We start from the raw sequence: 8,806 nt of genomic DNA, 5'->3' as shown, positions 1-8,806 counted from the left end.
GATCAGGTTGCAAAGACTAGAGGACGTGGTGAGACTGGCTGTCTCCCTGGGTCCCCAGGCCCCAGCAGTATATTCTAGAGTGACAGACCCCAAGAGGCGCAGAGGAGAAAAGAACAAAGAAGCAGAGCCACCAGCTGACTTCCCTAATCCTCTACCCAATATCATCTTAGATCCTGGCAAAAAAGGCCCCTGCACATGTGGTGTATTCACACAACAGAACATCATTTGGCCATAATAAGGCATGAAGTACTGACGTGCGTTGCAAGGCGGATGAACCTTGAAATCATTACACTAAGTGAAAGGAGCCAGTCACCAAGGCACATGTTGTAGGATTCCATTTATACCAAATATCCGGAAAAGGTAAATGACTGGAGACAGAATTCAGATCAATGGTTGCCAGGGCCTGGGGGGAGAGGGAATAGGGAGTGGCTGCTTAATGGGTATAGTGTTTCCTTTTAGGGATGATGAAAATGTTCTGGAACTAGGTAGAGAGGGTGGTTGCACAACGTTGTGAGTGTACTAAGTGTGGCTGATGGTAATTTTTTATGTCTACTTTACCACATTAAACAGAAAAAAAGAAAGGCCCTTTCCCTGGGTGCCCTGCTGTGGAGGGATCCTGCTCTAGCCACCCCTGTGGAATGAGAAGTCCAAAGATTCCACCAGAGAGCCATGGCTTCCCTTCGAGACCACGCTTGATGCACTTGATGTATTTCCTTCCTGAACACCCTGAGATTTCTCCACATTCCTTTTCCCAAAGGCAAACCATACCCTGTGCCCAAGGGTCAGGTGTTTGCAGGGGAGTGGGTGGAATTTAGCTGACCTGGCCTGGACCAGATCATCCTCCTGGTACAGGATGGAGCCAGGAATGAAAAGAGAAGAGGGATCAAACCACAGGCCAGGGACTGGGATCCAGGGGCCACCCCTTCCTGGGCAGCTGCCTGCTGGCACCAAATTTAAAGCCATCAGAGAATCATGAATTTGACCTTGGCCTTCAAGGTCATTATGAAGGTATATACACCAAGAGGGGTGGAAAGAACATACTTTGTTAATGGTGTGTAAGCTTGACTTACAGCTTTTGAATATGTAGGCTCATGGTATCTGGGCATCTGTATTTGTCTTCTATCACCGTGTAACAAATGACCACAGACATGGTGGCTTGAAAGAAGACATATTTATTGACTCACAGCTCCATAGGTCAGAAGTCCATATGGACTTGACTGTCCCCACAGGGATGAAACAAAGGGTCAGCCGGGCTGGGCTCTTATCTAGAGGTTATGGGGAAGAATCCACTTGCAGCCTCACTCAGATTGTTGGGAGAACCCAGTTCCATGTGATTTAGGACTGAGGTCCCCATTTCCTTGCTGGTTGTCAACTAAGGCTCACTCGAGTCAAATCCTTCTCTTGCTTCAAATCTCTATTACTTCCCATTCTGCTACCAGATGGGAGAAAACTCTCTTCTTATGAAGGACTCACCCGATTAGGCCAGGCCCATCTAAATCATCTCCATATTTTAAGGCCGACTGACTTGAGACTTTATATCTGCAAAACCCCTTCACAATGTACCTAGATTCATGTTTGATTGAGTAAGAAGAGGATGAGATCTTGGGGTAGGGGCATCTTGGAATTCTGCTTACAACTGTGTCCATTTGTAATCTTTCCCTGGGCCTTGAAAATATTAGGGGGCAACTGCTCCAGCCAGGCAGGTCCAGTTCTCTCCACCTCAGGACTTCTCTCATGGGAACTTTGCTTAACCTAGAGCAACCATGGCCCACCTCTTTGCTCCAAATGCTAACCTTTCTCCTTCAAGGACCTGCTGAAATGCCACCTCCTCCATGAAGCCTTCTGCTTGAGCCTCAGGCAGCATTAATCTCCCTCAGGGACAGCTTTGCTGGTACCCCTCCTCTATGGACCGTCCCAGCCTGCCTTGGGTTAAAGCAGAGAGCTCTCAGTCCCCTCCACCCACTAGGCCAAGAATAATCTGTGGCAGGGGCCACCAGTCATTTGACACTGTACCAGGCCCAGCAGGGATCCAGAGCGTTGAATCAAATGTAGTCCCTGCTCTGGAGGATGCCAAGTCCAGCAGGACCAATGAACCTAATAATAATTACCATTAATAAATGCTTAGTGTGTGGGAATCAGGAATCATTACACATACCTTTCAAATCTCCCAGAAAACTGAGGCTCAGGAACATTAAAGAATATTCCCAGTATCACATAGCCCGTCAACGGGGGAAATTAGGAGTCCAGTTCCAGAGTCTAAACTTCTAACTCCTATACAATGTTGTCTCACAAAATCTTAAAGAATTCAAGCCCCCCAACTTCTCATCTGGGGTCAGACACTGTATGAATCAGGCTACCACTGCTGCACCCACTCCAACATATTCATGGCTTTACATATAAAGATTTCTTCCTCACACAGGTACAGTGAGGGCAGGCTCTGCTCCTCACAGCATTGTGGGGACCAGGACCCTTCCACCTCACTCTAGTGAGGACCTTAACATCCTCCACTGGGTCCTCCACATCCAGCCTTTGGACAGGGAAGAGAGTGAGCCAAGGTGAGTTTTTCCAGGGTCAGACCAGGATAAGACATGGTTGACATTTCTTTGCACACATTCTACTGACCAGAACTCAGTCCACAGCCCTTCTTAAGCTCAGGGGAGGCCAGGAAACATCTCACTATGTGCCCAAGAGGTAAAGGAAATTGATTCTGGGAGACAGACAACATGAGTATTGCCATGGATACCACATTCTCTGTCCACCTGGCTCCAGGGGTGCTGTTGGCAAAGGGCCGTGAGGTGCAATCCATGACAATAAAGCCAAGCTCAAGAAGTGAAGACAAGGGTGGGCATGCTGGCAGGGGTTGGGAGCAGGGAGGTGTGAGAGCATAGTGTGTCCTTTTATTCACCTGCTAGGCTCAGCAGGAAGCTTTGCTCTTCCAATGAGATCACTGTGAGCTTAGGGCTATGCAGGATCACACAGCACCTTCGTCCTTCTTCCAGCTGGCCAGGGATCCCTTTGGGGATTGGTGCTCCCCAAAGCGGGAACCACATTTGATTCATCTCTCTGGATCCCTGCTGGGCCTGGTACAGTGTCAAATGACTGGTGGCCCCTGCCATAGGTTGTTTCTGGCCTAGTGGGTGGAGAGGACTGAGAGCTCTCTGCTCTAACCCAAAGCAGGCTAGGACATTCCATAGGGGAGGGGTACCAGCAAAGCTGTCCCTGAGGGAGATTAATGCTGCCTGAGGCTCAAGCAGAAGGCTTCATGGAGGAGGTGGCATTTCAGCAGGTCCTTGAAGTAAAAAGGCTAGCATTTGGAGCAAAGATGTGGGTCATGGTTGCTCTAGTTAGGCAAAGTTCCCATGAGATAAGTCCCGAGTTTGAGAGAAATGGACCCTCCTGGCTTGGGTCACTGCTGTCCCTGGTCAGGGGTGGGGCATAGGCACCAATGTCCCTAGGAGTGTCCCTCCACCTCTACTGCCCCAGGGAGAATGAGAAGCCCAAGCAAGGCCTGCCTAAGGGTGGCAGTGCCAAGCCCCCAGGCCTGCTTGTTTTTAGATACAGGTGACTGATTTTCTTTTCAGATCTGGTTAACATGTAAGAATCAGCAAATTATGTCTCAAAGCAAAGTACAGATTATTTGCTCCAGAGAGGCCCTTGATCAGAATGATCCAGGCTCATCTCATAAGAAAAGAAGGAGTGGACAAGGCAAAGCATATTCTAACAAGAAGCATGTCCACACCTGTGTTCAGGGCCCACCCAGTGCTGCTCCAGAGAACACAGAGTAGAGAAAATGCCACAAAGTGTCCACTCTGGATCCCAAGAGGGTAGATATTTGTGGAGCCACCAGATCCCTGTGCACTGGGAATGGGGACTCCACAGACCAGCCTTCACTGCTGTTACACGCTTCTGTTACTATCAGAGGTGGGCCCTAGAAGGCAAAGACCTGAGTTTCCGTCTGGCTCTGTCACCACTAACCATGGGCCCTTAAGTCACCCCTCTCCCCACCCCTGCCCCCTCTAAGCCTCAGGGACCCATCAGTCCAGTGAGATCTTACCTTCAAAGTAAAATACATGTACCCCTGGAGTACCATAGAATTATCCACTGGCATGTGGGAAGAATTTTAGCATTCAAGATTTATGTATTTCCATCTAAAAGTAAGAAAGGAATTCAGCTGTAATAGTATTTAACACACAGATACTATGTACCCCTTCTCAGCTAATCATGTCCCCCAAATGAGTCACCTTCTGGAGGGAGGTGCAGGTGCCCCCTCAAGGACAATTTAAGAGTGGCATGCTTATTCTGTTGCTCACTTTGCAACAGATTGTGACATACCGCTGCTTACGTATGCCCAGTTCAGTGGAATTTGCAGATTGTCATGTCTGATTCAAACCAAATTAACCCTCCTGAAAAAAAGACGAGTGGCCTAAAAAGATTTCTACAAAGAAATAGCAAGAAAAGAGCAGTGCTTCCCCACCCCCCGATCCTAGGACATGATTTCATATGACATTTCATAAAGAAAAAACCAAGGGTTGTCTGCTGAATGCTACGGTTGAGAGTTTCAAAAAATGAAACCTCTTTCATCAGGATAAAGGTGAACTTTAAACAGTTGTTGAGAAAGTAACTTTTTTGGAAGGAAAATAATATAGAGAGCATTTAGAAATAAAATTTGAAAGTGTTCCCACTGTTACAAGATTTTGTTGCTGAAAGCCTTGTATGTTCCACAATCTTTCATATCAACCCTTAAAAAAAAAGGAGTTTTTTTACTTGCTTAAAAATCTTCCAAATGAAGAATTTGAGTGGGTTTAAAATCCATTTGCTGAAAGTATTAAAATGCAACATATTCCAATTTCTTTGCAAGAACAACTGATTGACATGAGAGAAAATGGAAATTTGAAAGTCAATTCTGAACAAAATTTTTGCATAATTGGTGGATGGCACTGAAGATTGAAAAATGAATGCCATGACTTAATGAGCTGAGCCCACAAGGCACCTCATTCGTCTGGATCTAGGTGTCTCCATGAGGCCTCCTTCTCAGCTGTGACAGCCTTGAAACCTGAATATAAGTAAACCGAATTTAGTACCAGACATTCAAGTCACTGTTCTACAAAGTGTTAAACCAGGCTTTTCAAAAATAAAGAAGCATATTCAAAGGCGTTGCTCTCACTCTGAGAACAAACAAGGAATTTTATACCATGATTCAATGAAAGGCCCTAAAAATTACTTTAAAACATGGTTTTTATTTATCTTTATTCCTATTTATGTAGTTATACAATGTATATATCATAATATGCATGTATCAAATTTGTACATATATGGATAATGTACATGCTGCATTTTGTAATGCACGTGTATTTATGTGATGTATATACTAACATATATTAGTGTATATAGTTTGTGTATATAAAGTTCTATGTATATAATTTATAAATGTAATAGGTACCAGGGTGTCTGCTCAACATTTTTTACTGATAAGACATATGAACAATGAGGTTTGAGTTCAACTATGTCTGCAGTGCCAGGGACCCCTCCTCCAGCTCTGGCATGAGAAACTGCATGGGGCACCCTCTCTTCTGAGTAGGGGTATTCATAACAAAGATGTGCCTGGATTGGGCCTCACCTGGCCTGCAGGTGGAGTCTCAGGCATACATATTTTGTAGCTAAAGAGCCAGAGGTGCAGAAGAATAAGATCCGAGCCCACTCCCTCTACTGAGGGCATCTCCTTTATAAAGACCAGAACCAGGGATCCCTGGGTGGCTCAGCAGTTTGGCGCCTGCCTTTGGCCCAGGGCGCGATCCTGGAGACCTGGGATCAAATCCCATGTTGGGCTCCCGGTGCATGGAGCCTGCTTCTCCCTCTGCCTGTGTCTCTGCCTCTCTCTCTCTCTCTGTGTGACTATCATAAATAAATAAAAAAGAAAAATTTTTTTAAAATTTATAAAGACCAGCACCCTCTCCCTTGCATAAAAAGGACCTCATTCTTCTCCTCCTCACCCCTCCCACTGTAATTGGGGAAGGAAAACAAAACTTTCCTACTGCTCAAAGGGAATCAAGAGGCCCTGAGAGGGTAACTATCTTTCCTGGAACATCACAGCAAATTGACAATGGAGACTAGGTGTAAATTCAGGCATTCAGAGTGCTAGGTCTAGCCTTTTACCGGCTTTGCTCTCTTGGACCTTGATGCAGAATCTGGTTTTTAGTTACCCAAATCCTCACTATCACCTCTGTGGGGAAGCAGAATTAATTTTAGTCTTGCCTGCTAGACTGAAGCCTAGGATGTTCAGGATATCAACTACCCAGGTCAGTTTTCTGCCCCTCTATAGCATAGAATGTCCCTCCCCATCATCTTTTCGCATCTGTCTGAACCCCAGAGAAGAGAGAGTTCCAGAGAAAAATAAGCCGTGCATCTCTGCTATGCTTTCAGGGGGCCCAGCACCTCCCTGAAGCAAAGATTTTTCTATAGCACAAATATGTTCATGTTATTCCTTCCCTGGTCCTACTCTGCTTAAAAACATCCCCTGCATCCCCACTGCCCACAAGAGAAAAGCCAGGCTGCTTAGGCCAACCCACACACTCTTTCCCTACCCCACCCTCCCTGCCTAGTGTCACTCACTGGCAGGGAACCTATCTGGGGCTGCTGCCTTCTAGCATCCAAAGTCTAGCTTTGTGGGAGTGAAGACGTTCTTGCTGAAACCGTTTCCTGATCCTGAATCAGTTAGGTGATGGTTCTTGAGGTCAGATCCCCGGTATCTCCACAGCCGTGCTGACTAGCAGCAACAAAGCCAGGTTCCCCAGACCACGTGACTGACAAAACCTGTTGCCTAAGCAGGACTCCAGAGGCAAGAGAGTGTGAAAAATGCAGAAAAATGCATCTTCTGCCTTTTTGAAAATCAATTAACATACTCCATCTCATCCATAAGCTAAAGAAGAAAAATCACACAATCATATCCATAGATGCAGAAAGAATTGTGGTCCCACCCCTTGGGGAGACTGATCCTGTCAGGGGGAAGGAGAGGAAGGAGAGGAGCAGAGAGAGGTTGGGAGAGAGGCAGGGTGGCATGGGGATGGGTAGGCAAGGTCTGTAAGGCAGCAGAGCCTAGAATCAGCATTCCTAGGATTGGCTTGAGGTGTAGGAAGTGGCCAAATGTAAACCAAAAAAGCAACATCTTCTAAGAAAGACTATGACCTCGGGCACAGGGTCATAAGACTGGGGACCTCCCGGGCCTGAAGAACCACTAACAAAGGATGTCCCCTGTGCTAGCCCACAGGGAGGTAATCAGGGTTAACGCCAGAACCACCATAGTCCTGGCCCAACGCAACCACCTCCCTGTGACCTGCCCCTTCCCCTGCAGATACTCAGCAGCTGCCCCTCTGTACTTCCCCACCCACTCCCCACCCCAGTCCCTCCATCGTGAGCCAGAGCCGCGTGGGTAGGGCCACTGTGTACAGTGCACTCTGGCTTGTAGCTTGCAGCTTGCAACCACCCCACTTTCTTCATTCAAAGACACAACTGCTCACCAAGCTATATGTCCACTGGGCTGCACAGATATCCAGAGATGACTTTCAACATGGCCATCAGGAGAGAGCACCTTTTTATAACTTTGCACAGCTTTGCTCCCTGGCCTCTCGTGACCCTGGTTCATCAAGCCTCCACAAAGCCACAGGGCAGCAAAAACTTTAAGGCCAGGGCACCGGGACGGCTCAGTTGGCTAAGTGTCTGACTCTTAGTTTCAGCTCAGATCAAGTCCTCTATTGGGTTCTGACTCAGGGGGAGTCTGCTTGGGATTCTTTCCCTCTTCCTCTCCCCCCTCTCTACCTCTCTCTCACTTTCCTCGCTCACATGCTCATCTGCATGGCTCTCTCTCAAATAAATAAATAAATAAATTTTCTTTAAACACACACACACACACACACACACACACAACTTTAAGGCCCAAAGCCTTTCCATTGAGTATAATGGGAGCACTGAGCAGCCTACCCATCCATCCCTGAGATTAGCCAATGCTGGGATCACCACAAGTGTCTGAGCTAGAGACTTTGCCGGCTCCTTCACTTCAGACCAACCTGCCCGGACCTGGCTCAGCTCTGCCACCAGTGCCCTCCCCTACTGTGACTGGATGCCCCCTCACAACACCCTGGGACCCCAGCACAGAACAATGACAGAGTTGGGGCCAGGATGAGGAGACACTTAGACATCTGATCTTTCTGCCATCGCCCCTGCACGGAACTTCCACCCTGGGGCTCAGACCAGATCATGCAAAAGGAAAGCCCATGGGTGAATGAACGAAGTGAAGTAAGGCTACAAGCCCCTTCTGAAAGTCCTCCAGACACTCAGAGCCTCCTCCCCTTGATCAGAAGTTCCATTCCCAGATTAAGAAGGAAAAGAAAAAAAAGAAAATGTAAGATCTCCGTCCAGTCTTAGTTCCAGGGGGCCCCTACTCTGTGCCTGCCACAGTGTATCCTACCTCAGACAGTATAGGAAAAGGGGCGTGGGGAGGGTCTCCTGCCCACTAGCATCCTGCTTTCCTAGGCCAAGGCCTTTACTTTCTGCTAGCTCTGCCAAACCATGGTCCCTTCCCTGGCGAGTACATGGTAGGAGGAATGCCCACAGCACTCCTTAGCCCTAACAAGACCCTGGCCCTAAGGCAGAACTTGTCCCTAACAAGCAGGGCTCCACAGACCATGGACCCCTCTCCCCCCTCTGCAAGAGGCAGTTAGGACGGGGAGCAGGGAAGGCAAGCAAGGAGCCTGGGAAACACACATGCGCACACACACACAGCTCCAGCAAACGCCAGGCCAGGGCCAGTGCC

The sequence above is a fragment of the Canis lupus genome, chromosome 16, assembly GCF_048164855.1.
Source record: "Canis lupus baileyi chromosome 16, mCanLup2.hap1, whole genome shotgun sequence".
Classification (NCBI taxonomy): Eukaryota; Metazoa; Chordata; class Mammalia; order Carnivora; family Canidae; genus Canis; species Canis lupus.
Note: the sequence above shows the minus strand (reverse complement) of the source record.